This window comes from Symphalangus syndactylus, chromosome 13 (assembly GCF_028878055.3).
Source record: "Symphalangus syndactylus isolate Jambi chromosome 13, NHGRI_mSymSyn1-v2.1_pri, whole genome shotgun sequence".
Taxonomy (NCBI): domain Eukaryota; kingdom Metazoa; phylum Chordata; class Mammalia; order Primates; family Hylobatidae; genus Symphalangus; species Symphalangus syndactylus.
Genome location: NC_072435.2, coordinates 110,118,566 through 110,140,311, shown reverse-complemented (window position 1 = coordinate 110,140,311; position 21,746 = coordinate 110,118,566). Strand labels below are relative to the sequence as shown.

Sequence of the window (21,746 nt, the reverse complement as noted above, 5' to 3'; positions counted from 1 at the left end):
GTACTGGCACGATCATAGCTCACTGCAGCTCAAACTCCTAGGCTCAAGAGATCCTCCCAACTCAGCCTCCCAAGAAGTTTGGACTACAGGTGTGAGCCACTGTGCCCAGGTTAATTGTTTTTTTTTTATGCGAAAGAATGTAAACATTTAATGTATATTTTTCTGAGACATCTTTCCATAGTTTTCTATAGATTCTCAAAGAGGTGCAGGGGAGTCCAAAAATAATAATTGCAACTAACATGCATTAAGCACTTAGTTTCAAGAATTATGCTAACCATTCCACATGCATCATCTCACTTACTATCCCAATAACCCTATGAGGTCAATAATATTTGTAACCTTATTTTACAGATAAAAGAGAGACTCAGAGAGGTTAAGACACTTGTCTAAAGACCCACAACAACAATGCCAGAATTTGAACCCAGATGCATCTAGCTTTTAACAGAGCTTTAATCGTCCACCACATAAAAAAGTTAAGCAGCACAGGATTCAGTTATTCTTTAGGGACCTTCTAAGTGTGCCATTTTATTATTTTCCAAGAGAGTTTCAGGGATGTGTGAAACAGAACCTTATGCACCTAACAAGAATTCTTCCACCTAAGAGCTAGGGGACAGCAGGTACGTGCACGGTGAGAAAAAGACTCACCTCTTATCTCTGTTCACTGCTGGAAACAAGGCAGAGAAATACTCCCAGATAATCCATGAGGCTCCCATCTGGGGATGGGGGTGGGAGAAGGTGACTTTCATCAAGTTAGAAGGGGGTGAAAGTGAGAACTTGAAGAGTACATGGTGGAGACAAGCATTTGGAATGGTCATGGTGGTTTTAAAGCGGTGTTAAAAACACTAACAAAACTGAAGGCAGGCTGGGAGTGTGGACCCATCAATCAAGGCAGGGATTGCAAATAGTGTGTTCCCCTTTGAGGAGACTCCTAATTAACCACAAGCCATCACGTCCTACATTTGAGATGTGTCTTTCTTTATGGCTCATTGGAGGGTGGAAGAGTGTGTTAAATATGTCCATGCGGTGAGAGTAGATGGTGAAGAAACCTACAGTGGGTTATTACCTGGAAAACTGTGGCTGGCTTTGGTTACCCAAGGTCAGGGTGAAAGAAGGCAACTTGGATTAGATACAGTGCCAGGAGCAGGTTAAGGAGAATGAGGCACTCTACTTCTAACACAGAATTTAAGGCAGCACTGAAAACCTCAGTAATCAAGATAAATAGTATTTTAATGGAATTTTTTTATTTTTATTTATTTTTTGAAACAGGGTCTTGCTCTGTCACCCAGGCTGGAGTGCAGCGATATGATCATGGGTCACTGCAACTTCTACCACCTGGGCACAAGCAATTATCCCACCTCAGCTTCCTGGATAGCTGGGACTAGGGGCGTGAGCCACCATGCCTGGCTAATGTTTTATGTTTTTAGTAGAGATAGGATTTTGCCATGTTGCCTAGGCTAATCTCAAACTCCTGGGCTCAAGTGATCTGCCCACCTAGGCCACCTGGGATTACAGGTGTGAGCCATTGAACCTGGCTCAACATTTTTAAAAATACAAAATTAATGCACAATAATCAGTGATTTTAAATATCATTTATATTTTAAATGTTAAATGAAAACAAGGTCTTATAGGTCGAGGTAGGGTGAATAAGATGAAGTAAGGCAGGATCAGATCCCGGTTTTATTTAAAATTATTGCTGAACAATTTTAAAAGAAATCCCAGCCATTGTGTTATTTCACCCCTACAACAGTTTAGTGGGCATCTCTAAATAACATAAGCACCCTTTTGCATAACCTCAATGCAGTGTCGCATGAACAACCTTAACTTATTATCATCTAATGTTGAGTTTAGAATCAAATTCTCCTGATTGTCTAAGAGAGTCTTTCATGACTGATTTGTTCTAACTGGGGTCTGAAGTGCACACAGTCACACTTGGTTGAGATACCCCCTTAGTTATCTTTCATCTAGAGCACACCTCCTTTTCTTTACACCATTGCCTTGTTGCAGAAACAAGTCATAGACAATGCTGTGTATTCTGAATTTGTTTGCTTCTTATGATGCCATTAAGTTTTATTTATTTTCACTATTGATTTCCTGTTTTCAGTTTCATTGATTTCTCTATTTCTTTTTTTCAATAGAGACAGCATCTTGCTATGTTGTTCAGACTGGTCTTGAACTCCTGGCCTCAAGCAATCCTCCTGTCTCAGCCTCCTAACGTGCTGGGATTACAGGCATGAGCCACCACCCAATCAGCCTATCCTTCACTTTTTATTATTTCTCTTCTTCTGCTTAATTTGAACATGTTTTATATTCTTTTCCTAGTTTCTTAAGCTTCCACCTTAGATCGTTCATTTTAGATCTTTCTTCTTTCATATCTGCATTCAATGCTACAAATTCCCTCTTAAGCACAGCTTTTGCTGCATCCCACAAATTTTGATAAGCTATATTTTTATTTTCATTTAGCTGAAATATTTTTAAGTTTCTCTTAAAATTTCTTCTTTGACCCATGTATGATTTAGAAGCATGTTGTTTAATCTGTAAGTATTTTGGAATTTTCCAGGTATCTTTCTGTTATTGATTTCCAGTTTAATTATCTTGTGGTCTGAGAGCATATATTCTATGGTTTCTATTCTTTTAAATGTGTTAAGATGTGTTTATTGCCCAGAATGTGATCTAGCTTGGTGAATGCTCCATGTGACCTTGAGAAAAAATGAGTATTCTGTTATTGTTGGGTGAAGTGATCCATAGATATCAATTGCATCCAGTTGATTGATGGTGTTGTTAAGTTCAACATGGCCTTACTAATTTTCTGACTGCTGGATCTGTTCATATTACTGAGAGAAAGCTGATATATATATATATGTATATACATATATATATATATATTTTTTAATTAGCCTGTGTGGGTTTAGAGATTACTGGGTTTTACCAATATGTGATTGGGCAGGAACTAGCCATTTTATTAGGGTAATTCTAAATGTCTTTTCAATTTTATTTTTATTTTGAGATCAAGTCTCACTCCATCAGCCAGGTGGAGTCCTGGCTACTTGGGAGGCTGAGGCGGGAGGATCACTTGAGCCTGGGAGGTCGAGGCTGTAGTGAGCAGTGATCGCACCATGGCACTCCAGAGCTGGGCAACAGAGTGATACTGTGTCTCAAACAACAACAACAACAACAATAACAACAACAACAATAACAAAAGTACGTATACATTTTGGAATGGCTAAATCAAGCTAATTAACACGTGCATTACATCATAGACTTATCATTTGTTTGTGGTGAGAACACTGAAAATCTACTCTCTTAGCAGTTTCCAAGAGTACAATGCATTGTTATTAACTGTAATCACCATGTTACACATTAGATCTTGAAGATTTTCCTCCTATCTACCTGATATTTTGTATCCTTTGACCAACGTCTTCCATACAGGCCCTAGAGTCTCTGTTTCTTAAACTAGAATACAGTTTATGATTTTTAAGAGTTTTTCTCATAGGCTTTTTAAAAATTATTCTTAGACAAAATTTATTTTTTCAATAATTTTACTTTAAAAATTATCAAAATACAAATGCAGTTGAGATAGCACTGTTAGGAAAACAGAAACATAAATTAACAGCTTTTATTTATAAAGCAATAAATAAATCTACAAGAAAAATACAAACATTTAAACATAATATGAATAGATATATGCATTTGTAATGTTTAAACACTCCATATTCTTTCATTCAACACTCTGCTTCTAAAATTCTATTCTTAAGAAATAATCATGGCTGTGTCCAAATGTTTCCCTATGCTCTGTCACCCAGGCTGGAGTGCAATGGTGCGATCTTGGCTCACTGCAACCTCTGCCTCCCAGGTTCAAGTGATTCTCATGCCTCAGCCTACTGAGTAGCTGGGATTACAGGTGCCCACCACCACACCTGGCTAATTTTTGTATTTTTAGTAGAGATGGGGTTTCACCATATTGGCCTGACTGGTCTCGAACTCCTGACCTTAAGTGACCTGCCTACCTTGGCCTCCCAAAGTGCTGAGATTACAGGCATGAGCCACCAAGCCTGGACACACGGGCTATTTTCAAAATACTTAACCACAGATACAGCAGGGACATTAATGAATCCAAAAAGATTCTGGCCATAATAACAGACACAATAGAATTGGTGGATGCCAGTTGAATACTCAGTCCTGGTTATCCCCCCTCTTCTATTTGGTACTTTTGAATCCTCAAATTGTATCTAAGGTACCTGCTTACATATGTGAAGCACCTGGAACATCTTCAAATGATTTTTAGTTTCTCCACTCTCCTACTAAGGCAAGCAGAGATGGGTGAGTTATCTCCCCATCATTTCTACTCTGTACAGATGCCACATCCACTTTATTAAATCAGCCTCAGACGCTGTACACGCAGGAAAGCTGGCAATGGTTCTGATTAAACAAAGCCTGAGGAGCTTGTCCAAGTCTCCTCTCTCCTCAATCCTCTGTGAGCTGAATATACATGAGCTTCTGTTTATGGAGGAAGATTACATATAACAGAGGAGAAGAGGAGACTTTGGTAGGTTTTAAGACTTCAATTTCAAACCAATTGGGAGCAGGTGGTGAGACACACCAACTTCAAAGAGAATGTTGCCTCCAAGCTGATGAAGAGCCAGGTGTGTGGAGGGGAGGCACCTGGGGTCGTGATGTGCTGTGGAGGACCCTAGATTCTGGGAAGCCCCAGGATGATGATGGTAATACACTGTGCTGCTCTGAGACCTTGCTTCTAGTGATCTCTGGAGCAGCCCACATTGAAAATCTGTTGTTCAGTGTAGCCACTTTTATCACTGATCTTAGCTAGATCTTCTGAATAACTTATTGCAGCTTTTTCATTAGCACTTGCTGCTTCACCTTGCATTTTTACGTTATGGAGATGGCTTCTTTTCTTAAACCTCATGAACCAAGATCTGCCAGCTGCCAACTTTTTTTCTGCGGCTTTCTCACCACTCTCAACCTTCACAGAATCATAGTTAGGGCTCGGCTCTGGATTAGGCTTTAGCTTAAGGGAATGTTGCAGCTGGTTTGGCCTTCTATCCAGACCTCTCAAACTTTCCCCATATCAGGAATAAGCCTATTTCACTTTCTTATCGTTCATTGGTTCACTGGAGTAGCACTTTAAATTTCTTTCAAGAAATTTTCCTTTGCGTTCACAACATGGCTAACTTTGGCGCAAGAGGCCTAGCTTTCTGCCTATCTCTGCTTTTCACATGCCTTCCTCATTAAGCTTAATCATTTCTAGCCTTTGATTTAAAGCAAGAGACATGTGATTCTCCTTTTCATTTGTACACTTAGGGGCCTTTGTAGGGTTACTAATTGGCCTAATTTCAATATTGTTGTGTCTCAGTTGTGTCTGCAGCTCCCACAGATAGTGATTTCTCTGATGGATTTAGGCCAAGTATATTGAAAATTTTATGGAAAGGATTCACTATTCTAGATACCATTAAGAACATTCATGATTTATGGGAGAAAGTTAAAATGTAAACATTAATAGTAGTTTGGAAGAAATGGATTTCAAGTCTTTTGGATGACTTTGAGAGATTCAAGATTTCAGAGGAGGCAGTCACTGCACATGTGGTGGAAATAGCAAGAGAAACAGAGTTAGAAGTGGAGCCTGAGGATGAGGCTGAATTGCTGTAATCTCATGATAAAACATGAATGGAGGAGGAGTTGCTTCTTATGAATGAGCAAAGAAAGTGGTTTCTTGAGATGGAATATACTCCTGGGGAAGATGCTGTGAGCATTGCTGAAATGACAACAAAGGATTTAGAATATTAAATAAATTTAGTTGATAAATTACAACAGGATTTCAGTGGACTGATTCCAATTTTGAAAGTTCTGCTATGGGTAAAATGCTTACAACACCATACTACAGAAAAATCTTTTGTGAAAAAAGAGAGTCGACCAGGCGCGGTGGCTCGTGCCTGTAATCCCAGCACTTTGGGAGGCCAAGGTGGGCTGATCACAAGGTCAGGAGATCAAGACCCATCCTGGCTAAGACGGTGAAAGCCCATCTCTACTAAAAATACAAAAAAAAAAAAAATTAGCCAGACGTAGTGGCAGGCGCTTATAGTCCCAGCTACTCCAGAGGCTGAGGCAGGAGAATGGCATGCTTGCAGTGAGCTGAGATCACACCACTGCACTCCAGCCTGGGCAACAGAGCAAGACTCTGTCAAAAAAAAAAATAAATAAATAAAGAGTCAACCAATGAAGTAATCTTTATTACTGTCTTACTTTAAAAAATTGTCACCCCAACCTTCAGCACTGCCACCCTGATCAGCCAGCAGCCATCAACATCAATGCAGGACCCTCCACCAGCAAAAAGATTACAACCTGCCGAAGGTTCAGGCGATTGTTAACATTTTTTAGCAATAGAATATTTTTAATTAGGGTATGCACCTTGGTTTTTGTAGACATAATGCTATTGCACACTTAATAGACTATATTATAGTATAAACATAACTTTTATATGCACTGAGAAACCAAAAAAATTATGTGACTCAATTTATTGCAGTGATCTGGAACTGAACCTGCAATATCTCTGAGGTATGCCTGTAGTTAGAAAGTCTTTGGCTCAAGTAACACAAAGACCAGATTCAACCTGGTGCTAACAGTGAAGACAAGATTTCACTCAACAAGAGGTCTAAAGTAAGGTAGGTTTCAAGGCTGGTTGATTCAGTAGTGCCACTGTGCCACCAAGATCTCAGGTTTTTTTCCATTTCTTTTGCTTTGCTACCCTCAACATGAGGACCTTGCCTTCAACTGGATTTCCTGTTCTCAAACTGGCTGCATCTAGACCTGACACATCCAGAGGAATCAAGTGGAGGGTGGGTGGTGTCATCTTTTCCCATATCTCTGTCTTAGAAACAAAGAAACTTTCCCTAGAAGTTTCTTTTTCATGTTTCTTTGGGTTGAGTGGGTTCAGCAGGACAGATGTCACTTGGAGTCTCTCATGAGACTGCACAGCTGGGACTGCAATCATTTGAATGGCAACTGAGCTTGGTGTGCAGGATGGCTTCTTGTCTAGTGCCTCAACTGGGATGTCTGGAATGGCTAGGGGATGGCCAGGCATCTCTCTGTGTCCATGCAATCTCTCCATGTGGCTAACTCGGGCTTCCTCACAATATGGCAGCCTCAGGGCAATCAGACTTCTCACATGATAACTGGCTTCCCCCAGAGCACATATGCCAAGAGATCTAGCTCGGAGCTGCAAGCCATCTTATGACCTAGCCTTGGAAATTCTACAACATCATCGTCATCATATTTTGTGAGTCAAAAGTAAGCACAGGGTTAGCCCAGATTGGAGACCAGGAGACAACACAAGGTCATGAGTACTGGGAGGCCCAATTCATTGGTGGAAGGGGTCTTTGGAAACTAGCTACCATAGCCCCCTTCCTCCCAGAAAACTTCCATATGTCATTGGCCAAGATTGGATTATAGGCCCTTTCCTAAATCAATGGCTGGCAAGGGGAATGGAGTCAGTATGATTCATCATCACATCGAGGAAGGCACCACTATGGGGGTCAACATCATGGTATTGAGAGAAGGAATCCAGGGAAGACCCAACTTGCTTCCCTCACACTGCTGTGAATTTATTATGGTTGGTCCTTACAATGATCTCTTTCCCCAAGGTCCAAAGATCACCTTCTCTCCCCCAAGACATACTGGAGAAGCAAGAGCTAAGGCCTTAGCCTTCTAACTAATCCCCTGCCATAAATTATACCAAGGATACAGCAAAGTTCTCTTAGACTTTTTTTTTAAGTTCAAACTGTCCTCTAAGTGACATGGACTAACTGTGTTCCATGCCACTTAGAGGGTCTTGTCCCATGGTATTGGAAAAACACCAATAATTTGTTTAGGTTCTGGACTCCTGGGAAGTTCTCCTGTGTCCACAGGTGTTTCTGTATGACCCATAAAATCGGCAAGTGAGACGGGGAGAGAGATAGCCTGAGGTTACAGAATGAGAACTGGACAAGAAGTCAAAAGGCCTCTTGTTAGCCAGGTGGTCTCAGACTAAATGGCTTTAACCTCAAAGACTCTTGGACTCTTCACTTGTAAATTATAATAATAGTAATAATATCCTCACAGAGTTTTTGTGAAGTTTGTATGAGACATTATGCAAAAAAGATATAAAATGATATATAGAAACCAGATATTCTTATGAAAGAAGCGGAAGGCAGAATAGTAGAATGGGCAGAGGGGAGGAGTGGAATGGGAAATCTTGGATTTGGGTTCTGCCCTTTCCTGGCTGTATGTGTTCTTGGGAGAAATGCCATCACCTCTCTGAACCTCAGTTTCCTTATATGTAAAAGGGGGGTGGTGGTAATGCCTACATATCTGCCCCACAGGATTAGGGGAAGCTGAATTGTGATAAGAGATGTGAATGAGATTTGAAACTCATTAAGTGCTCTATTGATGGGAGTTATCACCCAAGAAGAAGCAAACAAGAGTCACAGACTTTTTTCCCTCTCTCTTTTCCTTTGCTTTCTTTTTTCCTTTTTTTTTTTTTTTTTTTTTTTTTTTTGATACAGAGTCTTATTCTGTCACCCAGGCTGGAGTGCAGTAGTGGGATCTCTGCTCACTGCAATCTGCGCCTCCTGGGTTCAAGTGATTCTTGTGCCTCAGCCTCCTGAGGAGCTGGGATTACAAGTATGCGCCACCACGCCCAGCTAATTTTTGTATTTTCAGTAGAGATGGGGGTTTTACCATGTTGGGCAGGCTGGTCTCAAACTCCTGGCCTGAAGTGATCCACTGGCCATGGCCTCCCAAAGTACTGTGATCACAGGCATGAGCCACCACACTAGGCCAAGTCATAGACTTTTTAAAGAGGGCATAGGACAGGTTACAGTAGCTGCCTTGGGCTAGGTGCCCAGAAGCACATCCTAAGACAAGGTTTGTTTTGTTTTGTTTTGAAACAGGGTCTTGCTGTTTTGCCCAGGCTGGAGTGAAGGGGCACAAACATGGCTCACTGTAGTCTCGACTTTCTGGGCTCAGGCAATCCTCTCACCTCTGCCTCCTGAGTAGCTGGGACTACAGGTGCATACCACAACACTCATCTAATTTTTTTCTCTTGTCATAGAGATGGTGCTGAGGGGTGGGAGGGCAGTCTCACTATGTTGCTCCGGCTGGTCTTGAACTCCTGGCCTCAAGTATTCCTCCCACCTTGGGCTCCCAAAGTGCTAAGATTACAGGCATGAGTCACACACACCCAGCCAAGACAAAGTTTTAAGTAATTTATTTGGGAGGAGATGCCAGGAAATGTAGCAGGGGTGTGGGGAAGTGAGGCAGGATGGGAGCGACTCAATACAGGGTGAGTTGTCCAGAAAGTGAGCTCTGTAGGATATTGGAGCTTAATCCTACTGGCGAATTGTGAAAGTCAGTGTAGACCCACATCCCAGGGTTAACCCACCCAAAAGGCTGAAGTATTTACATACTATATTCCATTGGTCATCACTTGAGGGCTGTCCTGGGGGTGGAGATGAAACAGCAATTCCAGTTTGCCTATAAACAGGGAGAGTTTGCCCACTCCAGTGCCAGTCCTCGGGCAAAGAATTTCAGGTGCTGGCAGTTAGAAATTAGGCTAGCATGCTGGAAAAGAAAATGTGAACAGATACAGGCAGGCACTAACTGTACCTCTCTAATAGAGGGCCACAGTTATCTCTTAGATCTAACCTACTGACAAGACAGCAGGTAGAGTGTAGCCATGGTCAGCTGCAAGGTTGTCCACGGTGCAGGGGCCATTCTCCTTGTTCAATCCCCATAACAACCTGTGAGGTTAAACAAGATAATGCATACAGAATGGTTTGCCCAGTGCCCGGCATGGATTAGGTGCTTGGTTGCAATTAGATATTCTTCTTATTATTGCTGCAAACGAAGGGCATTCTCTAGGCAGAGAGACTTGGAATCTCCTCTCCCTGGTCCTCAGTGACCTTTGAGGGGTCAATGTCTGAGTTTGTTCATCCTTAAAAGGGAATCCCAATTGCTTCTCATCTCCCTGCCATTTTCCCACTGGGCAGTCATCATGAGTGTGGGGCATTTGGGATCCTTCAGCAGGGAGACCCAGGAGAGGGTGACCGTGAACCTCAGAAGCACGTCTCACTTCATCCTGGTGCAGGGCTTCTCTCCCTTTTCTAGAAGCTTGGCTTTTGTGCATCTGGAAGTCCTTCTCATCTCACTCAAATGCCCATAAACCTCTTTTTTATTAGTCTTTTCCTGACCTCCTACCACCCCCAGTCATTTTACAACGACTACTTCAGAGATATTGAATACACGTATAAAAGAATCCACACCACTGAGGGCAAAGAAGGGAAAGTCATTTTCTTCCTTCTTCCTTCTTCCTTTTTTTAAAAAAAAATCTACAAAAGAACTCTTTTTATGTTCATTTCAGAAATAGCAGAAAATGTGGACAAACAAAAGAGGAAAATTGTAATAGCATCCACAGACCAAGCCACCCAGAGATCACCAACTCCGTGTATGTCTTTTAAGATATTCTTCTATGCGTAAAGTTCATATTCTTTGACTACTTATAACTTCGCTTTTTTTTTTTTTTGAGGCGGAGTCTTGCTCTGTCACCCAGGCTGCAGTGCAGTGGTGTGAGCTTGGCTCACTGCAACCTCCGCCTCCCAGGTTCAAGTGATTCTCCTGCCTCAGCCTCCCTAGTAGCTGGGATTACAGGCATGCACCACCATGCTCAGCTAATTTTTGTATTTTGACTTATTTCTTTATTGTTCTTTGAGATGGAGTCTCACTCTGTCACCCAGGCTGGAGTACAGTAGTGCAATCTCAGCTCACTGCAACCTCTGCCGCCCAGGTTCAAGCGATTCTCCTGCCTCAGCCTTCTGAGTAGCTGGGATTACAGGCACCTGCCACCATGCCTGGATAATTTTTGTAGTTTTTAGTAGAGACAGGCTTTCACCATCTTGGCCAGGCTGGTCTTGAACTTCCCACCTCGTGATCCACCTGCCTCGGCCTCCCAAAGTGCTGGGATTACAGGCGTGAGACACCGTGCCTGGCCAATTATTGTATTATAGTAGAGACAGGGTTTCACCATGTTGGCCAGGTTGGTCTTGAACTCCTGACCTCTCAAGTGATCCACCTGTCTCAACCTCCCAAAGTACTGGAATTAACAGTTGTGAGCCACAGTGCCCAGGTAATTTCACTTATTTTTAACAAGAAGAATTCACGGGGTTCGTAGTTTAAAGGCTAAAATAGTATGAAGAGTGAGAAATCTGCCTCCCATCTTTGTCCCCAGCAGTGCATTTCCCCAGCCCAGAGCCACCATTGTCCTCATTCCTCAGGAATCTGTCTCCTTTTATATATGCACTGGCTCACACTAGACCCACTGTTAAAACATGGCTTGTTTCTTAATTTATCTCAGAAATGGTTCATCTTTTCCTTCTTTTAATGGCTGTATAACACTCCACTGTAGGGATTAATCCATGACTTCTTTTTGGTGTTTTGGAATCAGGGTCTTGTTCTGTCACCCAGGCTGGAGTGCAGTGGTGTGATCATGACTCAACTGCAGCCTCCACCTCCTGGGCTCAAGCAATCCTCCCACATCAGCCTCCTGAGTGGCTGGGACCATAGGCATGCACTACCACGACGTGCTAATTTTTTGTTTTTTTGTTTTTTGTTTTTTTTCTAGAAACAGGGTCTCATTATGTTGCCCAGGGAAGTCTTGAACTCCTGAGATTAATTGATCCTCCCACCTTGGCATCCCAAAGTGCTGGGATTACAGGTGTGAACCCCCACTTTCGGGAGTTCGAGATTTCTTTAATCAGGCTCCTACTGTTGGGCGTTTAAAATGTTTCCAATCTTATGTTATCCCAAAAGATGCTGTAATGTAGAAAGATCATTGTGCAATTTTGCAAGTATCTCTGGAAATGAAATTCCTGAGTCAGAAGGCATATGCATTTGTTATTTTAATAAAACATACAGACATTTTAAGACAATGTATTCAAACTAGTTTGTAACCTGTTTTTTGGTTTGCTTTTACTTAATGGAGAGAGAGAGAGAGATCAGAGATGTCAGAACATACTCCATTTTGTACATGCATAATACCTTTATTTAACCCATCCTAAATTACGAAATAGACTCCACTTTTGCAAAACTGTAAATCACTGCAGAATTGCGACTGCTCTGTGGCAAATGAGAAAGGTGTTTTCAACCATGAAATTGAATGTGAAATATTAGAACAGTGAATCAAAATCCCGTTCAATTAGGCATTAAGGAGTCTGAAAAGAATGAGAAAAATCCAGGTATCAAGAGTCAGTATTTTTTTTTTTTTTTTTGTAACGAGTAAAGGATAAGGGATCCTTTTAAGTGATTCTTTTCCCCAAATGAGGATTCAATGTTTCAACTCATCCCGTGCAAATAAATTATTTATAAATTACATTCCTCTCTTTTAAAATAAACACCATTCCCCCAGAAATTTAGATAAATAAAATGTCATCTATTTATCAAATTGACTCGTCGTGCTTAATAACCCACGGCCGAGCTAAAGGAATTGTTATCTAACAGCTAGGTCAAAAGTGCAAGACTCCAGACTTATTAATGCTAAGCCTAGCCTGGCCATTGATTAGCTCTGTGGAGCAAAGACTGGGAGGAGGGGGACTGCGGACACTTCAGTTCCCTGGGTCTTCTCTCCTCTTAGATGATACCATTTTCCCTGGCCTTGGCTTGCATGTTTAACAATGTTTGTGTAGCACTCAGATAAAAGGTGCAGGGTGAGACTTAAGTGGTTGTTAAAATTGTCAGCCCCAAAGTCATCAGAATTCCGATTGATAACCCGCACTTACAGTGAGAGGAGAATTTGTTTTCTTAGGGAGGCTGATTTTCCCTTTTTAATGACCCGGGAAAACTCTCCAAGTTCACTTGCACTTAGAAGGATTTTTATCCAAAATCTTAATTTTCTTTTTTCTCTAAGAACTGAACTTCTGAGCTAATGGAAAGAGCTCATAGTCTAAACTGGAAGGTCATGAAAAATGGGATTCAGGAACACAGAGATGAACTCAGAATCATCCTGCAGTTGTGGAAACTGAGGCCGAAAGAGGGACCAAATGGCCAAGACACATGATGACTTGGAGCCAGCTCTGGGATTGCGACCGAGGTTTCTTGACTCTTGGTCCCTTGCTCTTTTCCTTAATGGTTCCATGAATCACCTCCTATTTAACCCTTGCTGGACCACTCTCCAGAGCCCATCTCCACATTTAACAGGTGGACAAACTGAGTAAGGGATGAGCCCACACAAATTTAAGCCCAATGTCTAGAATGTCTTAATTTTTGTTCGACATCATCTCTGCTCCTCATAAACCTTGGAGCCCATTTCCATATTCTCCTAGAATAAAAGCCAGTCTAACTTTTAAAAATATCTGGCTTCACGGGTATGGTGGCATGCACCTGTAGTCCCAGCTACTTGGGAGGCTGAAGCACGAGAATGGCTTGAACCCCACGGGCAGAGCTTGCAGTGAGCCAAAATTGTACCACTGCACTCCAGCCTCAGTAATAGGGTGAGACTGTCTCAAAAAAAAAAAAAAAAAAAAAAAAGGCTGCATCAGAGAAAGACTACAGGGTTCTCAGCTATAGCCAGAAAACAGCCTCAGCCCTCATTATTTCCTGGGGTATTCAGAAGGTTTGGGGTCAAATCCTGCATCCCTGCTTCTGAACTCTGTAGACATGGAAAGTGAATCTCCCTAGGCTTCAGGTTCCTCATTTATAAAATGGGAATAATCATATACTGACCTAATACAGTTGTGAGAATGACACAACCAGTTTCCTTTATTAATACCCCATATTAACATAGATGGTACATTTGTAGAGACAGGGTTTCCCCATGTTGCCCAGGCTTGTTCATAATTAATAAAGCAATATTGGTACATTTTATTAAAAATAGCTGTGAGAATGAAATTTAAAAAGCCACATAAAAAGGCTGAGTGCAGTGGCTCATGCCTATAATCCCAGTATTTTGGGAGGCTAAAGTGGGCAAATTGCTTGAACCCAGGAGTTTGAGACTGGCCTGGCCAACATGGCAAAACCCTGTCTCTACTAAAAATACAATGGTGGTACACGCCTGCAGTCCCAGCTACTTGGGAGACTGAGGCATGAGAATCGCTTGAACCTGAGAGGTGGAGGTTGCAGTGAGCCAAGATCACACCACTACACTTCAGCCTGGGTGACAGAGTGAGAAACTCTGTCTGAAGAAAAAAAGAGAAAAAATCCATGTAAAGATAAATTACATGGATTAAATGTCAGTTTTAAAAAGTCCATATTTAGCACCGTGCTTGACTTCCAGGAAGCCCTTAATAAATGGTACCTGTTGTTGCTATTGTTGCTGTCATTGTTGTCACTGCTGTTGTTTTCATTGAAAGTTACATGGCTTTGCACAAGTCACTTCACCTATCTATGCAACAAGTCCCCTCCTGCAAAATGGGTATACTGTCTCCATGAAGGAGTTGTTTTGAGGATGCAATGGATAATGTACACACAATTCTCAGTACAGCGTCTGACACATAATACACCTGAAATAAATAGTAGGTATAATATTTACCTGTGATATTACAAAATGAGTGGTACAAATAATATTTATTTTTACATCACTTTGCACAACTTGTCTTCTCTGTGTCTCAGTATCTTTTAAAACTAAGTGTCGAGGCCGGGCATGGTGGCTCATACCTATAATCCCAGCACTTTAGGAGGCTGATGAGTGCAAATCACTTGAGTCCAGGTGTTCGAGACCAGCCTGGGCAACATGGGAGACCCTGTCTCTACAAAAAATACAAAAATTAGCCAGGGGTGGCAGTGTGTGTCTGCATCCCAGCTACTCAGGAGGCTGAGGTGAGAGGATCACTTGAGCCAGGGAGGTTGAGACTGCAGCGAGCCAAGATCACGCCACTGCACTCCAGCCTGGATGACAGAGCTCCAAAAAAAAATTATTAAAATTAAAATTAAATAAATAAGTGGCAAAGGTGTCTGTAGCAATACTGTCATTGTGGGGGGCATAAGAATGACCTGTGCTGACTGCTCACATTGTAGATGCTGCAGACCTGAGGTTCTGATTCACTGAGGGTGGAGTGGGGCCCAGGAATCAGTGTTTGTATCAAATAGGTCAGCTGACAGGGAAGCAGGTAGTTGTAGACCACTCTCTGGGAAATGCTGCAATAAAGGTGGGGCCATTTTGCACAAAGTCAACAAATATTAATTAATTCCTTAGTTCATAGACACCAAGGAGTCATGGATGCCTACTCTGTTGCAGGCACTGCAGAGCAGCTGACTACATAGACAGAGGCAGGCCCTTCTTCAGAAACTTACAGGCTGCTGTTCCATTGGCTAAGCCAACAGGCTTCATTTCTAGCTGTGAAAAATTTCCACCTCATCTCCCTTCTCTCTAAAGCCAGCATGCAGGTTTTCTGCAGGCCAGTGGGCAAGAACATCTGCTGGTGATTTCTTTAAAGGTTTTGGCAAGAGAGGCCAATAATTAACTTTCTCCAAAACGGCTCAGTGCCTAGAACCTCAGCCCCTTTGTAAGGGGACCTTCTGCTCCCACCCTCTCATTGCTCCGTGGCTTTGAGTGGCCCCACTATCAGAAGATGTCAAAGCATTTGGGATTACTTAGCCTCAGGGGCACTGGGCCTCTCTCCAGCCCACTGAGATGCTCAACATTGCCATTTATCCTGTTTCAGCTTTGCTGGGTTTGTTCATTCTTAATAGCAACCAAATGCCCCCCCGGGTCTAAAAGGTCCTTCTTCTAGTTCTCTTTGGTGACAAGACTTTCTATGTTAACTCCTGGCCTCTCAGAATAACCTCTTATTGCAAGCCCACCTAATTGACTTCTCCAGACTTTGCCCCTTGGTAGTCTTTGTTGGTCTTCCTGGACAGCTCATCATCAGACATGAAAGTTTGAGTGGGCGGCGCCCCCCTCCTCCCACTGTGGTCCTGCTCAGGTTAGCAGGGTGTCATCCGGGCTTAGGAATCCCTAGAATCTAGAATCATGGCTGCAAGCGTGAAGAAAACTTTGGGGGAAGCTCTTAAACAAGAGCCCCAAAGGGGAAGTGCACTTGAATGATGTTATCACTGAAGAAATGTGCATAATTATAAACATTGTAAATGTCTTATTATGGAAAAGTTTCAAACATATATAGAAGTAGAAAGGACACTATAATGAACCACACCATAATTTCATCACCCAGCTTCAAATGTAGAAATATGAGGGAAGGGATGCTATGCATGGTGGCTCATGCTTGTAATCCTAGCACTTTGCGAGGCTGAGGCAGGAGGATTGCTTGAGGCCAGGAGTTCCAGACCAGCCTGGGCAACACAGTGAGAACCAATCTCCATCCTTTTTAAAAATGTAAAAGAACCCATCTCTGCAAAAAATTTAAAAATTAGCCAGATGTGATGGTATGCATATATATGCATATATATGCAAAGGTGATATATCTATCACCTTTTAAATGTGTATGAATACACACATACGGATACACACTTATAAAAATGGAATAAAAAAATACATACAGGCTGGGCACGGTGGCTCACGCCTGTAATCCCAGCACTTTGGGAAGTCGAGGCCTGTGGATCACTTGAGCTCAGGAGTTCGAGACCAGCCTGGCTAATATGGTGAAATGCCGTCTCTACTAAAAATACAAAAATTAGCTGAATGTGGTGACAGGCGCCTGTAATCCCAGCTACTTGAGAGGCTGAGGCAGGAGAATCCCTTGAACCCAAGAGGCAGAGGTTGCAGTGAGCTGAGATTGCGCCATTGTACTCCAGCCTGGGCAATAAGAGCCCGTCTTAAAATAACAACAACAACAACAACAAAAACCATACATACAGGACTCCCATTAATTTGCTTTTCTTACATAAAATAGGATTTTTGGCTGGGCACAGTGGTTCATGCCTACAATCCCAGCACTTTGGGAGGCTGAGGTAGGCAGATTTTTTGAGCCCAGGAGTTTGACCAGCCTGGGCTACATGCTGAAACCCCATCTCTACTAAAACTACACACACACACAAACACACACACACACACACACACAAATTAGCTGAGTGTGGTGGTGGTCACCTGTAATCCCAGCTGCTTGGGAGGCTGAAGCAGGAGAATCACTGGAACCCAAGAGGTGGAGGTTGCAGCAAGCCAAGATAATGCCACTGCATTCCAGCCTGAGTGACAGAGTGAGACTCAGTCTCAAAAAAAAAAAAAAAAAAAAAAGATTTTTAATGATTGCATAGTATTTCATCTCTAGATAAAACATAATTTTACCATCCTCCTATTTTTGGACATCTAAGTTTTTAACTTTTTTTTATATATTTCCCTGCTATGAAAATTCTTACAGGTAAATATTTGCCCACATTTCTTTATGTGTTATTTCTGTAGAAAAGTTTTCTAGAAGTGAAACAGCCATAAATGAACCTGTAAACTAAACTGCAAACTGCCAAAGTGCCTCCAGGAAGGTTGTTACCATTTACATTCCCTCCAGTATTGTAAAACGGACCCTCTGTTTCAGTTAGCATCATGTTCCCCCAAACCCTTGATTGGGAAGGCCCCAGAGACTTGGCGAGCGTTTCTCATTATAATGTTTCCTCCCCAAATAAGAGAGCTCTGAGGAAAGAAAAGATGAAGGAATAAGAAAGGGGAATGATGTCTATAGTGGGAAGACAGAAGAGGTGGAAAAATGAAGGAATGGACGGAGGAAGCGAGGGAGAGAGGGAGGGAAGGAGGAAGGAAAGGGGAAAGGAAGGAAGAAAGGGAGAGAGGGAGGAAGGAAGGGAAGAAGGGAGGGACGGAGGGAAGAAAGGAGGGAGGGAGGAAGGAAAGGAAGGAGAAATGAAGGAAGGGAGGAAAGGAGAGAGGGAAAAAGGAAGGGAGAGAGAGATAGAGGGAGGGAGAAAAGAAGGGAGGAAGGAAAGAAGGAAGAAAGGAAGAAAGGAAGGAAAGAAGGAAGGAAGGAAGGAAGGCAGGCAGGCAGGCAGGCTGGCTCACATAAGGGCAGAGGAAGAGACAATAGGAGTTAGAGAAATTGAGAAAAGGGAGAGACCAGGCAAAAAGGTGAGGGAGGTGTCATTATCTTTTGCTAGAGAACAGGAAACTAGGGGACCAGGAGACAGAGAGAGGCAGACAACATCCTTGGCTATTATTCTTCTGAACAAAGGACATGGCAGTATGGATCTTCAGCAAGCTGCCACCCTTTGCCTCATGTCCTGGCTACTCCAACATCTCCAGTCGGGTGCCACAGGCCCTGGGGACAGCCATACTGGCCTCTCCCACCTGTCACTTGGGCGGCTGCCGGGAAGCCTTTACTCTGGTGCTTCATGGGTTTGTCAGGAAGAAACTGTGTTTAAAAACTATATGAAGGACAACACCAACGCCATTTGGGAAAAAAATATGTTGGTTTGAGTAATTCGAACCAAAATAAATAAAAGAGAAAATTTTTAAATGTTAAGTGGTGACAGTGTTGGGGATGGGAGTGGGAGTGAGGAGTGAAATGCACAAAATAATTCCTTAAACTTTACTCTGCCCTGGCAGGGACGACCCCGTGGAAAGCCAAAATAGGCCAGGCGCATCTCCCAGTTCCTGTTGTCCAGTGAGTCTGGCGTTGCTCAACCCTCTACCGAAAAGCATGCCTGCCCCTCTGCACAGAATGGAAAATGAACATGGCTCTGCCCTGTCTCTGAGAGACCATTTAAGGCTTTGAAAATCTCCTGCAAGTTGAGTGACACTCCCGTGCCAAGAGCGGATGAGCATGTTTTGTTCCTGGGACATCTGCTATCTCTGATTGGAATGTAAGAGATGTCTGAACTTCCCGATATCCTCTCTCTCTCTCTCTCTTTCCCTCTCCCTCCCTATTTCTCTCTCTCTCTCTCCCTCCCTCCTTCTCTCCCTGTCCCTCCCTCCCTTTGCTGCCCCACCCCTCCATTTCTGTCCTCAAGCCGCTACAATGACCCTAAGCAAAAAAAAAAACCTGACTCTTTACCAACCCCAGGGAACAAGCTCCACCAACAACCACTTCTTTTTGTTTGGCAAAATCTCCTTTTATGTACAAAGATTATCGATGAAAAGACCATACTTTGCAAATGTATCATCAAGTTAACCAAATAATAAAAATGCAAAATGCAGAGCAATTTGTATTGTGAACTCCATTTGCAATTTAAAAGACTTTTTTTTATAAACATATGCCTTTATACACATATATGAAGAATATAAACAGATACACAAAACACAAACTTTGATATTAGTGGTTGGGGGGAGGGGAAATGAAGGGAGTAGAGGGCGTAGGTCACTGCATACTCTTTCTGTCTGATATTTTTTATCATGTGCATAAGTGCACATGATAATTTTTTAGGATTTTTTTTTAATCCTATTATATTTAGAGACTGGTGGATTTGGTTCAAATCTTGCTCTCCCACCTACTAGCTCCAGGAGTGTGGGTACCTGACTTCACAACTTCAGCAGTCATTGGTTGTGAAATGGGGCAATTGTATTGTCTGCCTTCTAGGGTTGTTGCAAAGAGCAGATGAGTTAGCACATGTGAAGCACTTAGCACAGAACCTGACACGTGTGGTCAATAAATATGGGCCTCATCATCATCATCATCATCATCATCATCATCATCGTTAGTGTTACTATCTGTGGTTGTTATCCTGACCCAAAGAACTTGGTTGTTTGTTTGTTTGTTTCCTGAAAGCCAGGAAACCCTGCAATATCACTAACCAGGCTGTTCTTTGAAGTACGGCTGCCTGCTTCGCCCCGGGAAGGAGGGAGCCATGTGTTACAGTCCTGAGGCATATAGATCTTCCCTCAGCAGATCATTAGGCTCATGTTTGTCACATTTATTTTAAGGAAACTGGTAGGGAGAGGGTGGATGAGGTTAATTGCCCTATGGATGCTGGGCAGCCCTGTTCTCCAGATGGGGGGAGGTTCAACAAAGTCTGACGTGACCCCAGAGGCATGGCTAAGGCCCTGTCTTCTAGGCCTTACCAAACAGAGAAATAAGACTTGCAGAGAGGGAAGAGGAAAGGGGTCACTGGGGCCTGAGCTTTCATCCTGGGGACTCTAGGCTTGCAGAGAAACCCAAATGGATTGGTTGTGATTCTTACAGAAGTTTGAGAAATCCCTAGACTTCATCTTATCCAGAATGAATCCAGCAGAGTCTCACTCCCCGAGCAAGTTAAGAGTCATTCTTATGCACAAGTAATTCCTTAAACTTTACTCTGCCCTGGCAGGGAGGACCCCATGGAAAGCCAAACTAGGCCAGGCGCATCTTCCAATTCCTGTTGTCCAGTGAGTCTGGCGTTGCTTAACCCTGTACCAAAAAGCATGCCTGCCCACCCACAAACCTTTAGCACAGACCTACTGGGTGATGTCCCTACAGCCGTGTCACTCCGGGATGTCACTTCACCTTTTCAAGCCTCTGGTTATTCATCTGCAAAATGGGTAAAATAATAGTTCTGCCGCATTGACTTTTTGGAAGGATTAATACACTTAAGCATTCATCAAATGGTAGCTACGTATATGAAGATTATTATTATGTTTCAGTCTACCTGTGAACCAAGATTTGCTTTCTCCTACCCTGTAAGACCTTCATCTTCATAAAAAGAAAACACATCAGTGTCCGTTAAACTGTGTGTTTCAGCCCTTCCAGAAAATAATCAAGAACACACGGCAGTCCCGGCTAAATGAGTAGAAAATGAACTCCTGGTGGATGGGCGGGGGCGGGGGGGTGCGGGTGACACACCTAATTCAATGTTGATTTTTCTGGCCACCGAAAATATTCCTTTTTACGGACCTGCTGGAGCTCCTTAGATTAACAACCTCGGCCGGCACTCATCGCCCCCACCCTGGCAAAGCTTCCCAGCCAGGGAGAAGGTGTGACTTCAGACTTCGTGGTAAGGATGGGGGTTGGGGGGGCGGAATGCAGGCCGGTGTGTGAGGTGATTGTAACCAGAAACGCCTAGGCAGGCATCTCGCTTCTGTCCTGAGCGGCCGCTGGCAGGCAGCCGGACCGGGAGCCGGGAGCCGGTTCGAGGTGCCCTGACTCGCCGCTGACCGCCCCTCCTGGGCCGGGCCGATAGCTTATCGGGTCCACTCGGGGGGTGCCCAGTGCTACAACCGGAAACGCGGCTGGAGGCCAGTGGATGCCTGATGGAGCGGCTCGCGCCGTGGTGCGCGCGCGCCAGGGCTTAGGCTCCGAGTAAAGGCCTTCTTCATCCATCCACGCGCAACCAGGTAAGTCATTGCCTCCACCCTCGGATCAGTTCGCTATAGGCAGGTGAACGGCTGGTATTTTATGGACACTGCGGAGCAGGGAGGGAAGTGAAAGTGTGAGCCAACGCAGGGGTCCCGGGAGGTCAGTGCCACCTCAGTGCCCACGGGCCTCAGAGTGGGGACATGAGCGCCGTGCGAGGGGAAGGGATGCTGGGACCCCGGTTGTGTACCCCAAGTTGCCGGTAAGGGTGCACCTGACCTCCGATCCGCATTTTCTCTTTCCCACAGCTCGACCTGAGACCCCTGGACTCAGGCTTGGCGTGGGCTCCATTCCACCGCGATGCCAGCATGCGTGTTGGGGTGCCTTGTCTTGGGGTGGGAGAACCTGTTGTAAGAAGTTGTTTGTGGTATAGTCGAAAATGACAGAAATTTAGTGTGAAGCCTTGAGTTTAGGTCCAGGCTTTCCACTACTGTGCATTCCTGGGCCGCTTGCTTAACCACTCTGGACCCAGCCTCCTCATCTTGCAGA

At 43.5% G+C, this 21,746-nt stretch overlaps 1 long non-coding RNA gene across 3 annotated transcripts in view; it reads right to left on the bottom strand.

Moving 5' to 3' along the window:
* Window positions 1-21,082, bottom strand: part of LOC129459992 (uncharacterized) — a 60,243-nt gene extending 39,161 nt beyond the window's left edge. The window contains exons 1-4 of one of the 3 annotated variants that reach the window (XR_008650119.2): window positions 20,748-21,082; window positions 20,363-20,435; window positions 17,078-17,199; window positions 11,928-12,254 (exon numbers count right to left, since the gene is read on the bottom strand). This is a non-coding gene — a long non-coding RNA (uncharacterized lncRNA). Of the gene's footprint in view, window positions 1-11,927; window positions 12,255-14,336; window positions 14,538-17,077; window positions 17,200-20,362; window positions 20,436-20,747 lie in introns of those variants that run through there. The other 2 variants (XR_008650120.2, XR_008650118.2) reach the window with 2 other exon arrangements.
* Window positions 21,083-21,746: the final 664 nt, after the last annotated feature.